Source organism: Acipenser ruthenus, chromosome 9 (genome assembly GCF_902713425.1).
Source record: "Acipenser ruthenus chromosome 9, fAciRut3.2 maternal haplotype, whole genome shotgun sequence".
Taxonomy (NCBI): domain Eukaryota; kingdom Metazoa; phylum Chordata; class Actinopteri; order Acipenseriformes; family Acipenseridae; genus Acipenser; species Acipenser ruthenus.
In genome coordinates this window covers 38,470,902-38,482,544 of record NC_081197.1, presented here as the reverse complement: position 1 = coordinate 38,482,544, position 11,643 = coordinate 38,470,902, and positions in this window count along the sequence as shown.

The window sequence follows — 11,643 nt, the reverse complement described above, 5'->3', positions numbered from 1 at the left end:
CCTCGGTGTCCTCATAGCTAGTTACGGCCATGATTATGGGCCAAGAATGAGAGGGGGAGGAGGTAAAGGGTAAGGGTAACACTTTACATTAACTAAGCATCTCTAATTACTGTGTATTTACAAAGTAGATATTTAGTAAATACATGTGTAATTACAATGTTATTAAGCATAGTTACAATGCACTTAAAACATAAATCTTTTTGCACCATATATGTAAGTACACAATTGTATCAGAAAAGGGTTAGGTTTTGGGTTAGGGTTAGGAATAGGGTTATATTGTGCAAAAATATTAAGAAATTAAGTACATTGTAACCATGCATAACATCGTAATTATGTGTAAGTACACATGTATTTACTAAGTAACTACTATGTAAATGCACAGTAGTTAGAGACATTTAATGTAAAGTGTTACCAGGATAAGTGGGTGTTCAGAGTGGATGACTTTTCCAGTAGGTACCCCTTTACACAGTAATTAATGCCCCTTTCTGTAATGGACCAGAAATTCTTCTCATGTGACATGTCATTTACTGTCAAAGTGACCAATTTATTAACTACTGGGAAACAACTTCTGATGGGCTGGATGTTACCAGCTCAAAATGTGTGAAAAAGCTTTACTTTCTCTAAAATGCAGCAGCTGATGAAGAAATAAGCTGTACAGTACTGTTTAAATCATACTTGTTTGTGAAACTAAATATGTGAACCCAGTGCTGTCACAGCAGAAAAGCACACACATATAGGATGATTATGCTGTCACTTATACATTAACGATGTGTGCGTTTCTTGTTTGGGTGTTTATTTCTATGAAAACCTATCACTTCTAAAAATTTGTACAGAGCTTCAGATACAGATTTATAGACAAACCATTAACCCAAGAAACCCAAAACCGCTGACGAAGAACATGTATAAGAATTGTCAGTTGCAAGGATAGTGTGATTTGCCGTGTTGAACTAGTGTTTAGCCCAGAACAGACAGGTGCAGCATGGCACCACTGGGCATTTTCACAGTGTGATACCGCTAGTCTGCACCTGGGTACACATGAGCGGTATGCATTACATGACTGACTTTTCTTACAATATTGTAGAAAAATTGAATGGTACAGTACAGTAGTAGTCAGTACCACACTTTAGGCTATGTACTCAAATATAATTTACATATATGGCCAAAAGTTTTGCATCACCAAGTAGAATATTAGCATGCAGACATAATTTTTAAAAAAACTATATGAACATAATTGCGGTATTTTATTTAACATCATGCAGTCAAAGAAACTACAAAATGATTTCGCAAAAGTCTACCGGAAGCCACAATAGTAGTACAGTATTTCATGTTAGATTTTGAAATGTCACATTTTTCAATTTTTGGAAAACTACAAAGCGATATGTAATTCAATATGTTAACGTACCATTATTAATTCTATAGGGTGTTATGCAAAACTTTTGGCCATAGCTATAATGCCCCGCATATAATCTACTAAATATAAATACTGGTTTGTTTTATCAAAGTTGTTATTGCGGCAGCCAAAAAATAATGCTCTGGATTCGATTTGAGCGGCACCATTCAGCGTCACCGTGGGACTAGCAGTATCTGTCCAACACCATATGAAAGCAATGGCAGCGATACAAGCGGCAAAATCCTTGCGTGCCCCGCCACACCTGTCTCTTCCAGGCTTAACTCTGGTCTGCGATACAACTCAACTTATTGCAGTAGACCCTCAAGCTATTTGATAGAGATAATGCATCTAAATATAATATAGGATATTGTTATCATTCAGTTTTCTCATGCAGGGAATCTGGTTGAAATCCAACTGTATACAGACACCTGGAATTCACAATTACATTACATAGGCATGCACAAACATTTTGGAATGTCTATCATGTTCCCTCTCAGCAGCAATTCTCCACAACAGCTCAGGAGAACTGGATCTCCCTAATGTGCAGGAGTGCTAGATCCAGTGGAATCCCAGGCAGATTGGCAACTTGGCACAGCCAGGATGCAAATCTGCGCTCACGACTCCATGACTCCATGACTACTTTACCAGATGAGCCACTGGTACACCTCACTACCTTTAAAATCAACTTATGGGGCCTCCTGAGTGGCGCATCCAGTAAAGGCACTCCGAGTGGAGTGCAGGATGTGCCCTATAGTCTGAACGTTGCGAGTTCGAGTCCAGGCTATTCCTTTGCCGACCGAGGACGGGAGCTTCCAGGGGGTGGCACTCAATTGGCCGAACACCGCCCGGGGGGAGGGAGGGTTAGGTCGGCCAGGGTGTCCTCGGCTCACCGCGCACCAGCGACCCCTGTAGTCTGGCCGGGCGCCTGCGGGCTTGCCTGTAAGCTGCCAGAGAGCTGCGTTGTCCTCCGACGCTGTAGTTCTTGGGTGGCTGCATGTTGAGTCTGCAGTGTGAAAAAAAACGGTTGGCTGACGGCACACGCTTCGGTGGACAGCGTGTGTTCGTCTTCACCCTCCCGCGCAGGGGTGGGAGCAATGAGCTGAGCATAATAAAATAATTGGCCATTCCAAATTGGGAGAAAATAATAAAAAATAATTGGCAATGAATAAATTTAAATATAAAAAAAAATCAACTTATTTTTGCTACAAAATGATATATTTGTTTTCTTTGTGTAACAATGTATTGTAATAGCATGCATGAATCTAGAGACCACTTTTTTAAAAAATGGCATTTTACCTGAAGAATCTGTCAATGTTTCAAAGGAGTAAACAACTTTAAATCCCCATGATTTGTTTATAGTTTTGTAACTTTAATGGGTGCTGTATTCCAATAAAAAAGTACAATAAAAATAATTTGATTTACTAATTAATGAATAAATAAAACTCTCCCCCTGTCTATTATTTAATTTTAGCTCCAGTAATTATACTATATATTCACAGAGGAGCTACAAGGTTTTATATCATAGCGTGAACAATAGGACTATGATTTCAGTGCTGCCCTAACAATGCGGATAGTTCTTGCATTTGACTTAAATGGGTTTTGCTGATTATTATGTATGACAAATAGATTGCATTTATAATGGAGGCCTGGTGCTCAGATAATGTTAGGAGGTTTTTAATAAAAGGATTCCTCAGGCTAAAAAAACAGAACATTTTGTGCCAGAGCTTTCTGAATGCTCTTAACAACACTGCAACTAATTCATTTTTCTTTTCTCATAAAAGTGTCATGATATTAAAATGTAAAGCGTGTAGTTATTTTGTAAAAATTCTCCATCTCCTTCTGCTAAAAACCTAGATGTTACTCTTGACGCCTCCCTTTCCTAATCTCTTTCCTACTCTCAACACACTGGTCAACTTTCCACTCAACTCCTGGTCCAAGCTCTGTACTCTCCAGATTGGATTACTGTAACTCTCTTCTTGCTGGTCTCCCTGCCTTGGCTATCCGCCCCCTTCAGCTCATTCAAAATTCTGCTGCTCGTCTTGTTTTCTCCCAACCTCGCTACCATCATGCTACCTCTTGGATTCACACCCTCTGCTGGCTACCTCACTCTGCTCGCAATCAATTCAAGACCCTTGTTCTTGCTTACCGCTCCACCACTGCCCCCTCCACCTCCAAACCCTCGTATCTCCCTACACCCCCTCTCGTCCCCTCCTGCTCCCTGCTTCTTCTCTTTCCTAGCCCCTTTGTAGTGGAACCAGCTACTGGGGAACTTCAGGACTGCTCTGTCTTTCACTGCCTTCCTCCTCCTCCTCAAGACTCACTTGTTTAGACTGCACTTGTAGATCTCTTTGCACTATTTCACTACTATTAGGTAATTGTAGATACAAATGGTCTTAACCCTAAATTGTTACTTCTTATCTCATATTGTATTCTACTAGTATTTGCACTTACTGTAAACTACACTGTATTTTTATATTGTTCTTCCACTGTAACCTTGTATTGCCCTGTAAAACCTGTAAGTCTACCAAATAAACTAATAATAATAATAATAATAATAATAATAATAATAATAACTTCCCAATGTTGCAGTATGTTTAACAGGAAAGGGTATTTGAAAACAAACAGTGGAGCTATTTATAGATTTATAGGCTTTAGATGCCATGGTAACTACACAAATCTATTTCTATTTAAATCTATGAATGTGCTTATGATGTAATTTACTACATAGTTGTGTAATGATGTAACGAGCTACTGTTCCTTTCTAGTTAAACCTTCAGGCATCATGGTATTATTATTATTATTATTATTATTATTATTATTATTTATTTCTTAGAAGATGCTATTTATCAATTTATTTTCCTTTATTCTTCTATATTGTACATTATCTAATTTTGTTTCTTCTAAAACTACAAATGCATTCATGTTAAGTTTATTTTTTGTAACTCATTGAACTATTGGTTCATTCACTTTTTTATTTCTTATGCTTGGGTGATTCTGTATTACCACAAAGAAGGTGGCTAGTTTAGCATGACAGGTTTCTTAAGACTGAATATCTATTTGCAATTTCACTATTATCTTTACAAATATATTTGCATACTTTACATGTGCTCATACAGGTTTTAATGTCCTTTAATGTGGATATGATCCATTTATGTTTACTGTGGACCAAAATGTCAGTTTGCATCACTTCTAAAAGCCACTACCAGCACTTTTGAAATTAAATTTTTCTTTCTTTCTTTTTTTTTTTTTTAATTACAAAGTATATATAATCCTTCCAAAGTATTTTTGAAATTTTGGGTAATAATTTAGAAAATGTAATTTTATTAATGTAACCTTTTCTCTTTTATCATACTCAAGTAGTTCTGTTCTTTATATCCTCTTTTTTTAAAGATGTATTTTCAATGCCCTTCTCTGTTTTTTATAGTCATTTTCATCAGAACACATTATTTGTATTGTTATACCCAGTCCTTTAGAACTGTCTCTTTTAGTATGGATTGGGTGTGCAGATGACATATGTAGGTACTGATGCATATTAGTCGGTTTCGAGTAAAGATCTGTTTTAGTAGGCCCTTGATCAAGTTATTTAACCAAGGTATCTAAGAATTCAATTTCAGATTTTGTCCACTATAGATCCACTGAGAAATGTTAGGGTGGATATTATTTGCCAATTTATGAATCTGGAAAAGAGATTATTCTCCATGTGTCCACACTCCGAACAAACAAGTTCTTGGCTGTTATGTTTTTTTTTATATTTCAGCCAAAATTTGGACAATTAAAAATCCCACTAATATCCTTGAAGACCCCAGAGATGTACCCTACTTAGCTCAATCCAGACGGTTGTCATGCTGATGCGCTGGGGAGACCGCACTGTGGTTGATCCCCAGAGCCAGCATCTCAGCCGTTGTGTGTGCTGATGCGCTAGGAAGGCAAAATAAGCTGATCCCTGGAGCCAGCATTACACTTCAGCCATCAACACCAGGCAGAAGGATATCTACATCATCATATGGAAGGAAACGCAAATGGATGGAGACACAGATGAATCACATGTAATCAAATCAGCATGAACTTTTAACATCTACTCTCATGTAATGGAAATCATAATGTTTATGGGTATAGGGGGTATTTCTATTGTTTTACCAATGTCTGAATTCTTACTATGCTTGCCCTACAATTACATTTCAATTACTGTGCTGCAGCTTTTTTTAAATACCACAAAACAAAAACTTTGATAACTGTGTGCAATTATTTATTGTACAAAATGCTAAAAAAACATTTTGTTTATTACAATTGTTGGTTTTGTTTTGGTACATTTTAATAGTCATTATAAGGATATCAGTGCTATAATTAAAATGTACCTTTCTAGAAGTCACTCAACCCTGTGTTGACTGTATCCTTTCACAAGAAAATGAGCAAACTATCAGGCTCCAGTTCTCCTGAGCTTCAGTTCTCATGAGCTGTTGAAAAGGAAAAGGAAAAAGTACAAACTATTCCTGGAAAGTCTAGACGGCAGCAGGAGATTGAACACTTAGTTAGAGAAAGGAGGCAGCTGAGGAAGCAATGGAGAAGAGCAGAACAAAGTCAGAAGGAGGGACTCAATCTGTTACAAAGGGTCATAAAAGCTTGCAACATTGCGCAGAGCTGAGCGCCTACGGAAACGCTACAAAAAGAAAGAGTGTGCGAGAACTAACTTTTATAAAGATCCATTCAAATTTGAAAAGAAGTTATTCACCAGTGAGAAAAATGGCACACTAAAATCATCTAAGTTTGAGCTGGAAAGATATCTGGAGGAAACACATACAGATTCAAAAAGGCAGGAGCCTATGTCAATTCCTTCAGACATCCCACCTATCAATCCACCAGAATACCAAATGGAGGACTGTGCACCTAAGGGGAAAGAAGTAGAGCAAGCTGTGAAAAAAACAAGGGTGTCATCATCTCCGGGGCCTAATGGAGTAACACAAGAGTGCTTCTGGAGTTCTACGAATCCTGTGGAAATTGATGAAAGTGGCATGGGAAAAACAGATTGTACTAAGAGCATGGCACCGAGCATGTGGAGTATTTATACCAAAAGAAAAGATTCTACAAGCATCAGTCAGTTTTGCCCTATTTCCCTATTAAACGTAGAAAGCAAAATTTTTTTCAGCATTATTGCTCAGAGATTGTCAACTTACCTATTAAAGAACTGCTTCATTGACACTTCAGTACAAAAAGCGGGCATTCCAGGGTTCCCAGGATGCTTAGAACACATCAGTGTGATCTGGCAACAAATTCAATCAGCTAAAAAGGAGAGGAGGGAGCTGAAAAGCCTTGGGATATGGTACGATGAGGATCTAAAGGACACAGTTTGTGTGGGAGAAGTTAGACAACAACCAGCGGAAGGGTTGAAGAGCATAGACAGCAGCATTTTACTGGGCAACCTGAAACTCTGGTGCTTTCAGTTTGGTCTACTGCCAAGGCTGCTGTGGCCACTGACTGTGTACGAGGTTTCTTTGACAACAGTTGAGAAGCTGGAATCTTTAATGAGTTCATACGTCAGAAAATGGTTGGGAGTTCCACGCTGCCTCAGCAGAGTGGGACTTTATGGTAAAGGAATACTGCAGCTACCAGTCTCCGCTCTAGACCAGACTGCACCCAGCTACCTCCAGACCCTCATCTCTCCCTACACCCCCACTCGACCTCTCCGCTCCTCCTGCACTAGAAGGCTGGCTCTACCTCCTTTACGTTCCCCTGCCTCCAGAGCCCGCTCCTTCTCCACCCTCGCCCCGCAGTGGTGGATTGACCTTCCTACAGATGTCAGGACTGCCCAGCCCCTGACCACCTTCCGGCGCCTCCTCAAGACTCACCTCTTCAGACAGCACCTGTAGAACACCTCTGTTTTTCCCCCTGGACACTTATCACTCTTCCTTAATGCGCTTTACTTGCTCTTATCTGCCCCCTATTTTACTGCATTTAATCCTGTACTTTAGATTACTGTTATCTGTCAAGTGTTATTTCATCTGTAGTAGTTTGTATTTAATTATATCCTGATGCAACTATCACTGACACTGTTATCTGCTCCATTATTGAATCGTATTTTGTCATACTTGTACTTGCTAGAACCAAAGTCATTGTATTTATCTTGCTCTTAATTGTATTCTTACTTGTACTGTGATTCTTGAAATGTATTTGTTTACGACTGTAAGTCGTCCTGGATAAGGGCGTCTGCTAAGAAATAAATAATAATAAATAATAATAAAAACCGAGGAGTTTAAGTGCGCTAAGGTCCGACTGGAAATTACATTAGTAGAGTCATGCGACAAATGAGTAAGGGAGGCAGCACCTGTGTTGAAAACTGGAAGAAAGTGGACCTTAGCGCTTAGTGGCAAAGAAAGCCGTGGAAAATGCAAAGGCTGCCCTTCGAATCGATGATATTATGGGGCAAGTTCAGCATGGAAGAGGGGGTCTTTGTCTCAGTTCAGCTCCTCCTACATGGCACAAGGCAACACCAGCTCAATGGAGAAAGCTGGTAGTCAACGAGGTGCAAAAGCAGGAGGAGAGGATGAGGTGTGTAAACACCATTTCCCAGGTCAAGCAGGGAGAATGCATGAGATGGGAGAGTGTGGAACAACGCAAGATCGGCTGGCAAGACCTATGGACAATGGAACAGAGCATGATCAGTTTCCTCATCAGATCAACATATGATGTTCTCCCATCACCACAGAACCTAAACCTCTGGGTGGGTGAAGATCCCTCATGTCCTTTGTGTTCATCACCTGCAACATTAAGGCACATTTTGACAGGATGTAAGGTGGGTCTTAGCCAAGGACGGTTTACTTGGCACCATGACCAGGTGCTGCGATGTTTGGCTTTAGCATTGGAAGACAAGCGTAACATGACCAATAAGTTGCCACCAGTTCCATCAAAGCATTACACACAAAAGACAATATTCCTCCGTCCAGGAGAGCAACCATCAAGAAAAGGTGTTAAAACCAAGTTAACAATGCCATGGGAGGATGCTGTGGATGAGGCGTATGAGAGGAAGAAACTTCGGTATGCTCAACTAGCTGCTGAAGCGGAACAGCGAGGATGGAGAGTCCAGGTTTACCCAGTGGAGGTGGGTTGTCGAGGATTTGTGGCACACTCTACAACCCGGTTTCTCAGAGATGTCGGGTTCAGTGGTCAAGAGTTGTGTCGCACAGTGAAGAACTTATCTGAAGCAGCAGAAAGGAGTGGCAACTGGATGTGGTTGAGACGGAAAGATTCTGGCTGGGGATCTCAAGCACTATAGAAAGAAAGCAATGCTGATGTACGGGTAAGTAAGCTGGGCTGAGTTGAGTGGGTGATACTGGGATGCCAGAATCACTGTTGAGCCCTTGAGGTGTCATGGGCTAGTCGACGAAACACAGAGGACGGAAGGTGCCCACTTGAAGACCCCAGAGATGTACCTTACTTAGCTCAATCCAGATGGTTGTCATGCTGATGCGCTGGGGAGACTGTGGTTGATCCCCGAAGCCAGCATCGCAGCCAGGCAGAAGGATATCTACATCATCAGATGGAAAGAAACGGAAATGGATTGAGATGCAGATGGATCACATTAGTTTGCTGTAAAGCTACGTCTTAATTGGCGCTTATCTTGGCGAGAGCCGAGTTCAAATCAGCATGAAGTTTTAACATCTACTCTCATGTAATGGAAATCTATGGCAGCTGATTGACTACTGCTGTTGTAAAATGTTCTGTCCTTTTGAGGGTAAGTCAGAACAGAACCAAAGTGTAAAAACAACTGGTCTTAAAATATTTGGTCATAGGCAATAAAAATGTGCAGTAGGTTCAACAGTGTGTCACACTTTATTTTCTTTCTATTCAGTACTGGACAATGACATTTCTGTAAAGAATTCCTTAGCTTGAGAACTGTTTCCAGATACATAAGCATATCGTGAAAACACAGGCACTAGTCAGCATGATGCAAGCAATTAGGAGTAGATGGAAGGGTCCATTATTCTTCAGGAAACATGACTAGCATCAGATGCCAGTACTCTGAAATTAATTGAGCGATCTTAGTTTGAGAACATATAGAAGAAAGCTTGTGATAAATGGGAAAGAAATACTTTTTGTTATCATCTATCTGCCTACTTGCAAAAAATGGTTGAGCGTTTAATTCAATTAAATCCAATGAGCTGTGTTGCCTACTAAAGCTTTTTTGACTGATAAGAGACAAGCAGGTAAAACACTTTCTGAAAGTTTGTCTTGATCAATGGAAGGATATGGATTAAATGTCATCATCGCCATCAAGTTTATTATATTTCAGTTTGTTAATACTCAATTTCAAGTTACCATTACTTCTATTATTTTATTATTATTACCATTACTTTTTTTCTGAGTGGAGTAGCTGAAACTAAGCTATTTAGGTTTGACATTTAAGAGGTAAAAAAATAAACCAGTTTACCTGTAAACAAACATGTCTTCTTCAATGTTCAATTCTATAGTTTTAGCTCAGACGTTATGTTTGAAGCTGTGCAAGTTAAACAAAAAAAAGTGATGGTACCCATGTTTATCTATTCAGGGTTATCTAGATATTCAGTAAGCAATGGGCCTGTGTGGTGTAAAACCGGCAATACCTCCATGTGCAACAGTGAGACGACCACACACGTCATAATCATTAGAGAAAAGGACAAGACTCATCTGCATTCGTGTTTAAAGAGTGTTTAGTCTCATCTCACCAACAGAGTTCAGAATTCATAGCGACATTATACTGATTTTCCAGGGCCGTGCAATGATATTTAACCTGTTTTTAGGGTTTTCAATGCTTCCTAAAAGGAACAGGTGTTGATTGTTGGCTACCTTTGTATACCATACATTTTGCACTGTATTTTTGCAGTTCTACCATGCCTTTTCTATGAATGCCTTTAACATAGTTTATCCTGGTTTGCCATTTATTAATATACTTTATCATATCTTGCTGTGTTTTGCAATGGTTACCTAAGCTTTACCATACTTTCACTGTGCTTTAGTACACTTTGCTATGCTTGTACTATGACAAATGTGTATAAGGGTAGTGGGATTATATTACTTATAGCACTTTATAAATTAAACTGAATGCAGCTTAGTTTTCCAGTTCAATGTGCCAGATATATGATTAGTTTCTAGAAACCTTGTGGCTGCTCTGAATGGTGTTAAATTAAGAACATGTCGCATAAAGGAAGCACAGTTTATTTTTCACACCCATGCCTTCACACGGACATTTCCCCCACTCTACTCTTCTCTGCTTTTACATAAATAAGTGTCTGAAGATAATGAATCACTCTGGAAAATTACAACAGAACAATACAATACAATGTACAGTAATCAATCATGTTAGTTAGTTCTTGTAAATGCCATCCGGCTAAACTGACTTTGTTTATTAATAATATAATTGCATTCATTTAATAGTAGGCCATACGTATAGGGTTGTCGGCTGGTGACATTTTAATGGTCAATGTGGTCTTTTATCAAGGTCCTGAGTGGGTTGGATAAAGTACAGTAGATAAAACCACCTTGCACAACACACCAAGACTGAGGGGTGTACAGTAGATATGGTGACATTATGCATTATGTTTCAAAGAACGGGTTTGAAAAGATATAATACTACAAGTGGACTATTGTTCTCATTCACGTTAATAAAGCAAAACAGTTTTGCATTAAACTACTGTGATTCAGTCACAAGGTCAAGTTCAGAAGGGAAACGGAGACACACACTGCAGCTGCAGCTCTCTAACAGACGGCTTTATGATCAAGAACAAAAAACATCTTGAAACAACGATGAAGTACAACAAGAAGGGACTTGATACTAAAGAACACAATTATTGAATGCATTAATAAGATGCACTGTATCTACAAATATCACACAGCAAGCTGCTTAGTGAGTAAACATTTCGGTTCCTGTCATGCTAGTTTGGGGTTTATGCTTTCTAACAGAATGGACAAGTGTATTCTTGGTCAAAATGAAATGAAAATCTAAAGCCCATATTATTTTTATATGGAATATTCTCTGTGTCATTCTCCCATGTCCCACAGATTCCATAATGCAGGCTGGCACAGGATGTGTGAATACATAGGGGTGCGTACTTTCAGAGATGTTGAACATTGCTGAGCATTTACAAATAGTTTTTTTGGTTTACATTTTATAAAGCCAAAAGGTTTTATTATAGAGTGTTATTATAGTCAAAATGTTTGTTGTTGAAAAGTGCTGAACATGTATTAGAAATTAGATGTGAAACTGAAGGTAACTGAAATATAAT